We start from the raw sequence: 11,664 nt of genomic DNA, 5'->3' as shown, positions 1-11,664 counted from the left end.
CACAGCAGCACAGAGAGGTTAGGCAGGAAATAGATGACACGGAGGAGGAGGTTATCTCTATAAGTGAGATAAAGGAAATGTTGGGAATGTGGGAGAAACTTTCAGACTTTATTCAAAAGAAACACCCAGAAAAAATTGCAACGGGGCGTGCAATGGAGCTATTTAATGACACCTGCCTAACTCATTTCAGAAATATTCTGAAAGGGAGAATGAAACAGATCTCATTGGACAGGTTTTTATTGAAAACTCCTGTAGATGAAAGTGATGAAAGCCTGGCAAAAAGGGCAAAAATCAGCAAATAAGATTCAGTTATTCAGTTGTTCAGTTCAGCCTTTCTCCTCCAACTCCATCAGCATCTTTAAGTCGTTTGATCTCCAAGGTAAATGCTGTACATTAAACTTAATAAAACAAGTTTATTGCACTACATTCTATTGTTCAGTATTGTGTTTTTATATAATATTTGTTATTTTTAAATACATTTTTCTTATTTAAAAACATCTAACAAAACAATTGCGGTGTTTTTTGGGTGCCTGGAACAGATTAATGGCATTTCAATTCATTGTAATAGTGAAAATTGATTTGACATACGAGTAATTTGAGTTACGAGCTCCGTCATGGAATGAATTAAACTCATAAGTCAAGGCCCCACTGTACTCCATCCTTGTTCTCAAAAAGAAGCAATATTAATGCAGGCTTCTTGGAACTCGGCAGCTTCTTCGGGACAGACCATTCTTCCTCCTCCAGTTCTTAGCTGAACACATAGGGGCAGCAGAGTCCAGCCTGCCCCTGACCCCCATTGTATCATACCTGATATTGAGGGGCACTGCTCAGTGCTATAAGACAAAAAGGTGGGAAGAACACCTTACCATATTGAAAACCAGAAGGAGATGTAAGTGATGCATTTAGTAGCAGCAATGGTAATGACCATCGGGCACCCTGAGCTGGTGGCTCTGTAATTAAATCCAACCAGGTTCATTACATGAAGGAAACATTGAAGCTTGAGATTAGTCCTGCCAGTGGGTGGTAGGTTTGTCTTTTCTATGTATCTATTTAAATATTGACATGTCCTGGCTGGCGTGGCTCAGTCATTGAGCGTCTACCTAAGAACCAGGAGTTCTCAGTTCGATTCCCAATTAGGGCACATGCCGGGTTGTGGGCTTGATCCCCAGTGTTGAGGCATGCAAGAGGCAGCTAATCAATGATTCTCTCTCATCATTGATGTTTTTATATGTATCTTTCCCGTCGTTTCTGAAATTAATAAAAAATATTTTAAAATAAATAAATATAGACATATACATACAGATATAAAATACATAATTTGAAAATATAAGTATAAATGTACATTATATCAATGTACTAGAGGCCCAGCGCACAATTAAATTGTGCATGTGTAGGGCCCCATAGGCCTAGCCTGCCATCAGGGCCATGTCCACCGCCCCGAGACACCTCACACACTCCATGGACCTGCCGGTGCCCCGCCCCACCCGCCGTGAGAGTCGTTGCTTATTTGATCATGACACCGTAATGATATAGATATGTGGAAGAGTGCTTCTATACATCTCTCTATTCTATGCAATGTGACTTTAATAGGCAAGAATTTGTTCAATGAGAAAAAATATAGTCTCAAATTTAAAAATAGAATGATAATTAAAGTTATATGAAAATCCAGTATCTATATTGAGAAGGCTTTTTTTCTTACAGACAAAAAAAATGTTATTTCAGGGAATTCTGGTGAAGATGGCTGAGTCGATGGATACTGTATTCACCTCCTGCCATGACCACATAAAAATTACAATTAAATTATAGAGCAACCAACCTAGAGAACTATCTGCAGACTAGCCGCACAGAAGTCCTATAACTAAGATTATAAAGAAGTCACATCAAGAATGTTAAAAGGAGCGGAGACTCAGAATGGGCTGGCCCCACTCCCACACGTGGCATTTGAGAAAACATGGCTGTCTCAGTTGCAAAGGTCCCCTGTAAGAGCAAGGGGTCTCAGCCCCACTGCCTACCCTGGAACACCAGTGCCGGGAAGAGAGTCCCCTAAACATCTGGCTGTAAAAACCAGTGGGATTCCATCTGTCCAGGGGGGATGGAGGGTGCTAGAAACCCCAGGCATCCTCTTCAAGGATGCTTGAACAGACTCTAACTTACAGGCATTCACCCTGCATTTGGGCACAGGGCCAGCAACTCGGGGGCCACCAGAGACATATATAGAGAAACTGAGTTGTGTGGCTTCAGGGTAAGGGCTGGAGGAATATCTGCCATTGCCCGTGTTAAGCCCTCCCTACACACAGCCTGATCTGAATCTACATTAGCCTGGTAAACTTCACTAGCTCCATCTTGATGACTCCCTGAGGCTCTGCCACACTGCAAAAATCCACAGGCCTGAGGCAGGTGGCAGCTGGCCTCAGTGTACCCTGAGACTTAGGCTGAGGGACCTCAGTCTCAGTACTAGTCCCAAATCTAAACATTAAGCTGATGAACAACATTCACCCCACCCTGGTGACTCCCTGGGACCCTGCCTACCCAACTTGCCAAGGATCCTTCAATGGCTGAGCTTTAAAGGGAATCGACAGGCAATGGCAGGCGTGGAGTGCCTGTGACTTTTGCTCACCTACCCCAGGCTCAGTATTGGTGGTAGTAGCCGTAGTTAGCAGCATGACCTCTCTCACATGCATCCAGGCCCAGAACAAGCAGTTACCAACCATGGATCACTTTGTAGCTCCTACCAGGTGGCCCCAAGTCAGTCACAGGCAGCTGCTGATCCAGGCCTGCACCAGTCTCCCAAGCAGCCCCAAACCAACACACCTTGTAGCTGGCTTTAGACCAAAACAGAGCACCACCCAATTAGCTCCATAAGCGACATACCACAAGTGACTGGGGCGAATCCTGATCCATGGGTCAGCACCTGCACAGAAGCTTATATATTGTTGGTTGTAGGCATTTCTCATAATGAGTCCGCCTGAGGGTCAAACCCATCTGCTGATGTTCCAACAACAAGACTCAACTAAAAAAGGGGGGCAGCCCTGGCTGGTTTGGCTAAGTGGGTAGAGTGTCGACCTGTGGACTGAAGGGTCCTGGGTTCGATTCTAATCAAGGGCACATTGAGCCCAGGTTGCATGCTCAATCCCCAGTGGTGGGGGTTGTGGGGGGCGGGATAGGATGTGTGTGCAGGAGGCAGCCAATCAATGATTTTCTTCCATCATTGATATTTCTATTTCTCTCTCCCTCTCTGAAATAAAAAATATAAAAATAAAAAAAACCCACCCAAGGGATATCCCTGGGGCATTGGCTCAGGTGACCAAGGAGAACATGCCACTGGGTCCCATAGGACACCTACTACATAAGGCCTCCCTGCCAGGACTGGGAGACATAGCAGATTTATCTAATGCATAGAAACAAACACACAGAGGTAGTCAAAATGGGGAGACAAGGAAACATCCCAAATAAAAGGAGAAATCTCCAAAAAGAACTAAATAAAATGGAGACAAGCAATCTACCAGATATGGAGCTCAAGACACTGGTTATGCCCTAGCTGGTTTGGCTTAGTGGATAGAGCATCGGCCTGTGAACTGAAGGGCCCTGGGTTCAGTTCCAGTCAAGGGCACATGCCTGGGTTGTGGGCTCAATCCCCAGTGGGGGACCTGCAGGAGGCAGCATATCAGTGATTCTCTCTCATCATTGATGTTTCTATCTCTCTCCTCCCTCTTTGGAATCAATAATATATATAGTAGAAGCCTGATGCATGAAATTTGTGCAAGGGGCTCAGCCCTCATAGCCGCAGCAGCTTGCCTCGGCCCTTACAGACCTGGCTTTGTCTGGAAGGTCCTCTGGAAGGTTGTTTGGCTGTCTGGTCTAATTAGCATATTATGCTTTTATTATTATAGATATAAAGATCACTTAAAAACACTGGTTCCAAGGATGCTCAAGGAGCTTAGCACTTCAACAAAGACATAGCAAGCATTAAAAAAGGGATATGGAATCCATAAATAAAACCAATCAGAAATGGAGAATACAAAACTGAAGTGAAGAATATCCTAGAAGGAATCAACAGAGATGAAGCAGAGGACAGAATTGGTGATTTGGAAGACATGGTAGCAGAAAATACCCAATCAGAACAGCAAAAAGAAAAGGAGGATTTAAAACAGGCAATAATTTAGGGGTCCTCTGGGACAACATCAATCATAACAACATAGGCATCATAGGGGTGCTGGAAGGAGGAGAGAAGTGAGAGCAAGGGATTGGGAACCTGTTTGGAGAAATAATGACTGAAAGCTTTCCTAAATTGGTGAAGAAAATAGATATGTAAGTCCACAAAGCACAGAGAGTCCCAAATAAGATGAACCTACGGAGGCCCACATCAAGACACAGCATAATTAAAATGCAAAGGTTAAAGACAAAGAGAAATTCTTGAAAGCAGCAAGAAAAAAATAGGAATGCAGCCTTCCTAGGGCACTGCATTTCATGTGGGAGGGGCATCTTGTTCGGTGTCCTTGAGCACACGGAATGTGACCATCCATGGGCTTCATCTCTAAGGAGAGCATGGAGAGCTATTCAGTTAGGTGACCATGACTGAACACCATCAGAGGAGCTGTTGCCAGTGGCTCCTGGTCTCATCGGGAAAGGGCAAGGCCCTGTCCAGGCTTCACGTAAGGCCTCTTCCAGGAGAGGGGGCACGTTTCCTTTCATAGTTGGTGAAGCAGCCAGGCCCTGAGAGGTTGATAGATGGTCCTCCTGCAGTTGGGAAGGTGGAGAACATGTGAACAGTACAGGCACGTTCCCACATGGGTCCTGAGGTACCCCCCAAACTTGAGTGCTCTTCCCTGTGGCTCCATGTCACAGCTGGGGGTGGGGCAAGACCTGGGAGGGCGGAGTGATCTCATGTTGGGGCTACTTATGGGTGTGGATGTGAATTCAGTTTTTCAAGCTCAAGACACTAGAGGATACTAATGTGGAAAGTTAAAGGGAGGTGGATTTTAGTTTAATAAGAAAGCAACCTTTTGGTCCTGTGATGCTTGGTAGGAAGGTGCCCTGTGATGTGTGTACACGTGGATGGGCCGGGTCTTCTGAGCTGTGCATCAGCAGGTTCCTGTGTGGGGTGGGAGTCACAGCTCTGGATCTACAGCCAGCATGGTGGTCAGTGGCCAGGGTCCCTCCTGGTTTAACTGCTGTGTTCTCCCTGAGTTTTCTCTGCATTGAACCCCTCTGCATTCCCCACTCTCCATCCCATTTCTCCTGGGAGGGACTCTCTGTGATCACGACACACTGGTCTCTGAGTTATGGCCACGTGCTGGCAGGCACTTTAGAGCTCATGGGCCAACCCCTCATGTCACCCTGGGGAGGGGACATGGGTGGTGGAGGTTGCACAGCTAACTAGCTGTAGAGTTAGGCCTGTGTTGGAACCCAGGACCCCACGCCCTGCACCTGAGGCAGAAGGAATGCATCCTGCCTCCTCTGTGTCTAGGTTCAGTACCAATTGTACAGGACTGTGTCTGTGGGGCACCTGAGTTCACTGTGGATTTGGACTTCATTGTTCATGTGTTAAATTTAAAGCAGGTATCTCATTTCTTGGCTGATATTCAAAGGTTTGAGACCAAAACATGAGAGAAGACAAGTTGTTTTATGTTCACCTTTATTCATTTGTTTTGTTAAACCACTTAATTGAGGTACAACATGTAAAAAGATGTATATGTTAAATGTATACAACTCATTGGATTGGGGAGAAACCATCACCACCCCATCAAGGCCGTAAACATCTCATTTCTTCCCAGAGTTCCTCCCACCCTCACTGTTATTTGAGTCTGTGACAAGAACACAACACAAGAGCAGGCTTCAAGTATATACAACGCAGTATTGTTAGCGGTGGCATTAAGCCATATGGCAGGTCTCTAGAATTTCTTCATCCTGTTGATTTGTGTTACCTCTGTGCCTCCTTTTTTGAGAGTTTTATTATGAAACAATGTTAAATTTCTTCAAATGCTTTTTCTGCATCTATTGAGATAATATGTGTTTTTTATCTTTTATTTTGTTAATGTGTTGTAACCCATTTATTGATTTGCACGTTTGCATCCAGGGAAAAATCCCAGTTACTTGTGATATGTGATGTTTTTAACATGTTGTAGAATTGATTTCTAGTACTTTGTTGAGGATTTTTACATCAAAATTCATCAGGGATATTGGTGCGTAATTGTCTTTTCTTATCGAGTCCTTTTCTGGCTGTGGTATCAGGGTGATACTGACCTCCTATGAGTTTGGGAAAGTTCTGTTTTCTTCATTTTTTTGTTGTTGTTGTTGTTGGTAATCCTCACCTGAGGATATTTTTGACATTGATTTTTAGAGAGTGTATAAGGGAGGGAGGAGAGAGAGAGAAAGAGAGAAACCACTTTTTTTTTTCAGCTAGGAAGATCAGGGGTTTACTGTGCCCCAGGGATACACAGAGAGTCCCATCTATATGTCTTAGATAGATACTAAAAGCTGATTTAAATGGTGTTGAATTACCCAGAGATTCTACTCTAATTCTATATAGATGATTTACTTTTGTGCTCCAGAACATACTAACTCCCAAGAGGACACAATTTACAACAGCTAGCCATAAAGGGACATAGGGTCGCAAAGGACAAGCTTTGATTCTGTTTATCTCAGGTAAAATCCCTTGTTTATCTAAAGATGGGCTGCTAATTAACCCAGAAAGACTCAGAGGAATAATATCCTTTCTTCTTCTAAAAATAATGAACAAACAATAGCAACAATAAAATAGTTTAGAGGGTTCCTGGATATGAGTAGAAACTGTCACAATTGTATTCCAAATTTTTTTATTAAAGGCCCAGCCTCTATATATCTTCCTAAATCAAACTGACCTGATCCAATTCAGTGGAACCCAGAAGGAAAACATGCTGTAAAATCTCTAAAGAATTATCTTAAGCTCCTGCTCTGGGACACCTTAATTATAAACTTTCTAACTTTTTATACATGAATATAAAGGAAATGCTTTAGAAGCTTTAACTCAAAAACGTAGAGATCACCATAGACCTATAGGATATTATGGTCAGTCAGCAATTAGACTCAGCAGTAGCCAAAGGGCTTCCCCCCTGTAAGGCAGCCATGTTGTATAAACAAACAAAAAGTTGGTGTGGGCTCTACTTTATCTTCCTCATTCTATTGAATCTCCACTGAATTCTCATCACACTCAACACTTCTGTGATTTGGCTCTTGCCTTCTGCACCTAATATTACTTTAACTCGATGTAACAGTCTTAACCCAGTAACTTTGCTACCTTCTTTGCAGGATGAAGACATCCACAGTCGTGTTTTGCTTACTGACCACCTTCTTGTTCCGATGAATGGCTTACAGGAAACCCTTATTGATAATATCAATGTGATTTGGTTTACAGATGAATTATTGAAACCTGAACATGGACATCACTGAGCTGGATATACAATAACTTCTGTGGTGGACATAATTGAAAGTTCTTATCTATGTGAAATAAGATCTGCCTAGCAAGCTGAATTAATTGTTCTAACTCAGGGTTGTCAATTGGCCAAAGATCCAATAGCCATTTCTTAAACCTCATTGGGACATCCCAAATAAGTTCATGAGTAGAAAACTAAGGCCCTGAGAGAAGACACATGGGCAATCAGGGGGAAGAGAACTCAGAATTCACATTTCTCAATACTTACCCCAAATCACCAACTTCCTTATTGTAAAATGATGGTGACCTGATATTTCTAAAGCTCCTCAAATCAGTCAATCAATTTATCAATCTATCATCCATCCATCCGTCTATGATCTATCTCAACCAGGAGCTACATTGTAGTTTTTAGTTTGGGGCATACATTCATGTAAGGAAGCATATTCCTTTGCTGATCCAGGAAGCACTTTTTAAATACTTTAAGAACCCATCCGTGGTGTACACTCATTCACACACAACTTCCTCCCCCCTCCCTATATTGTCAGGCAGGGAGCAAGAGTTATTTCCCAAATACATCATCCTGTAACACTCTGAACACCATCAAGCACCATGCTCGAATTTTCATGGCGTGGTCATGTTACTCCACTCCCTACAGAGTTTCACCCACTGAATTGACTGGTGCAGGGACTCGGGGTGGGAGTGATGAGTGGGAGTACAGAACTAGACAGGATCCCTAGTAGATGCCTTTCATCTCCAAGGAAGCAGAAACAGATTGTCTTCTCATCTCCTTACTCCCTCCCCCTTGCGGGGCTGAGTGAATGCGTCAAAAGTCACACTTCTGACCTGACTGGTATGCCAAGTGGTTAAAGTGCCGACCTGCACAATAAAGGGTCATGGGTTTGATTCCCGGTCAAGGTCAGGTACCTGGGTTGCAGGTTTGATCCCCGGTCACTGTAGGGGCATGGGTGGGAGGCATAACACTCTGGAAAGCATTTTGGCACACTACTTTAGTTAAAAACTAAACATGCAACTACAATATGATCCAGAAAATGGAAACTTATTTCCACACAAAACTTTGTGTAAATGTTTATAAAAGCTTTACTTGTAATAATGAAAACTGGAAACAACTAAGATGTCCTTAAGTGGGTAAATGACTAAACAAATTGTGGTATATCCATTCCATGGAACTTGGCTCATCAATAAAAAAGAATGAACTATTGATACACACAGCAAAATGATGGACCTCAGAGCATTATACTGAGCGAAATAAAGGGCAATCTCAAAAGACCACATACTGTATGATTCCAGGTATATAACACTGTCAAATAACACTATGGAGATGGAGAACCGATGAATGGTCACCCATGTTTAGGAATAGTGGAAGAGACAGGTGTAGGTGTGTATAATATAAGTACCTGATAATTAATTTTTTAAATTTTAATGTCAGCGGCTGACATTAAGTTTTTTGTTGCCAAGGCATTCACTTCAAATCTGGAATAAACACTTTGCCAGCTATACAGCTAGATGAAGAGCTTCCCCAGCCATGAAGTTCCCCCTGTAGAAAGCCCTGGTTGACCTAAATAATTGACCACTTGAGTGGCCCTATTTTTCCCTTTTGTCCCATTAATTCCTGAAAGAGTGAACCTGAGAAAACCTAGGCACAACACCCTCAACCCCAATGAAGGCAGAACCCCAGGTCTGCTCTCTCTCTCCCTTCCTCTTGCCCTCCCTCCCCGTGACCTCACCGTGTGGCCCTGGGTGTGCCTTGCAGCCGCCAGGGCTAGTCAGTAATAAGCCTTGTCTTTTCAGTTTCCTGATGGTTGTTGCTGAGCTGTGGTGTCTTATAATCACAGTAATAACCACAGGGCCAGTTCAGCCACAACACTGGCTCTGAGAGGAGAAATGTCTGGGGTTCACATCAGTAGTACAGGCCCCAGGGAGTGCCCCAGGCATTTCCAGCTCACAGCATCACTGTCTATGGGCTGAGACCAACACAGAGCAGTTTGACTGTAAAGGGGGTCTTTGTGGTGATGGACCACTTCTGCCTTTTGATTGTAGTAGTGGTTACATGAATTTAAACATGTGATGAAGAGTATACACCGACACTACCCATACTAATTCCCTGGTTTTGACATTGTACTGTAGTTGTGTAAGATGTTAAATGTTTGTAACTTTCTATTAAAATGTCAAAAACATACAATTATATTGTATGCAAACTATACTGCAATAAAGTTTATTTTTAAAAGTGATTGTTAAATGTTTGGCAAAGTGCCAAAACAGTCTGAGTTCATGCTTTTGAGTCAGAAAAAAAAATGCATCCGACCCTTTTATTTTCTTGTTTAATGTCAGAAAAATGTCTTAACCTCTCTGATTATCTGTTTTATCATATGTAAAATAGATATAATACTATCCATATTACAAGGTTGTTGTGAGGAAAAATAATTTATATAGAGTACCTGGTTCCAGTAAGCATTCCACAGTTTTTACTTTTTCTTTTCCCTTACCCCATTATGAGATTTCTCATATAAAATAATTCACAAATTATTTAACATATTCTTGTCAGTCTTCTCTATACTAGTGGTTAGAAATATAGCTATAGCAGACATTTCTCCTCTCAGATTCTCCCAGCCCTTACCCATTAAATTCACCTACCCCAGGAATTAATTGTGGTTTACCAGGGGTAATGCTAAGAGTTACCACCAGGTGGCAGGCCATCCTCAATTGAAGGATTAATTTGGTCACAGAAGTAATGAATGGTAAGCAACTATATTTACTAGTAGTTTATGAAGTCTTTCTGTTTCCTGCTGTGAGGAATTTCTGGAACAACCCAGTTTCTTCAGATCTTCTGCCCCTGAGGTTTTGGATATGATTCAATAATGTATTCAGTTACATTTGGTTCAAGAGTTTATCAAACATTTATCAAACTCATATGACAGATACTGTGCAAAGGGCTAGGGCTAGAGCCATATTCAGTGTTCAGGATGGATGACATTTACTTTTAGGTTATGTGTGTGTGTTGATAAATCCTCTTACATAAATTTATACAAGGTACTACAATACAAGGTATTGCAAAAAGTATGTTTTTCTTTGGTACTTAACTTCTATGACCTGGGCAAAGCTAAAATAGGTAGATGATAGGTGATAGATAGATAGATAGATAGATAGATAGATAGATAGATAGATAGACAGATAGATAATAGAGAGAACCAAGTGGGCAAAAGTGATTCAGTTGGATTTCAAGCCAACTGTTGTACCTTCTCAAGACATCCGGGGTCATAGGGTAACCAACTGGTCTTTCCCAGTTTTAATTATAAAGATCCCACATCAGTGAGACTCCTCAGTCCCAGGCACACAGGGATGGTTGGTCCCCTGATGTAGGGATAGCGTTTCTCTTCCTTTCAGTCTGTGGGGATTTCAGGTCGGGAAATGGGAGTGGATTTCAGAATGATCTTTCATGGGTTGTCACTAAGCCTGTCTTGTCATGGGGCCTGCCAGCCAGGGTCCTGAGTCTAGCTGTCAAACAGACCTAAAGCCACCTTTTGAATCCTGGGACAGTGCCCACAATAAATCCGAGGCAGAAAAGCCGGGGGAAGTGCAGGGAGGTGAAAGGAAGGCCACTGAGGAAGTGGCATCTGAGCCTTCAAGTCCTGGGCAAGTTGCGGACGGAAGGACTAGCAAATCCCATGGCTCTGAGACAGGAGGCACCCAGTGCAGGGAACCACGCCTCGCTCAGTGTGTAGAACACGGGGAAGAAGGGTGGGGGTGAGTCTGGGAGGGTCGGCAGGGGCCAGTTCGGGTGTGGTCCTGTGGGTCTCTGCAAGGAGTTTGGAATTTGTTCTCAGCAAAGAGAAGCCATAAGAGGGGGAAGGACACCATCCAGTTTGTGTTGTAAACTGATCGCCCTGGCTGCTGTGGGGAGAATGGGCTGGGAGGGAGCAAGTTTGGAATAAAGAAGCCGTTAGGAAGTGCCCGCTGTGTGAATCAAGCTGCTAGTCCTGGGGAAGGTGGCCCAGGTGAGCATCGTGCCTGGTGCCTGGGTCTACCCAGGTGCTTGCTGCACTCCCATACAGGTCCCCCCGAAATCTCAGGGCACAGCCCCACTCCCTGCTTGATTCTGACCTGGAGTTCAAGCCCCTGGCCACTCTGGTCTCCCTCCACCCAAGCATTTCCTCAGAGAGGCCTGTTTTCCTGGCCACCCCACTGGATAGGAACCTCTGTGCGCCCATTCCGGCTCCCTCTGCTGCCACCCTTGT

The sequence above is a fragment of the Myotis davidii genome, unplaced genomic scaffold, assembly GCF_000327345.1.
Source record: "Myotis davidii unplaced genomic scaffold, ASM32734v1 scaffold62, whole genome shotgun sequence".
Taxonomy (NCBI): domain Eukaryota; kingdom Metazoa; phylum Chordata; class Mammalia; order Chiroptera; family Vespertilionidae; genus Myotis; species Myotis davidii.
Note: the sequence above shows the minus strand (reverse complement) of the source record.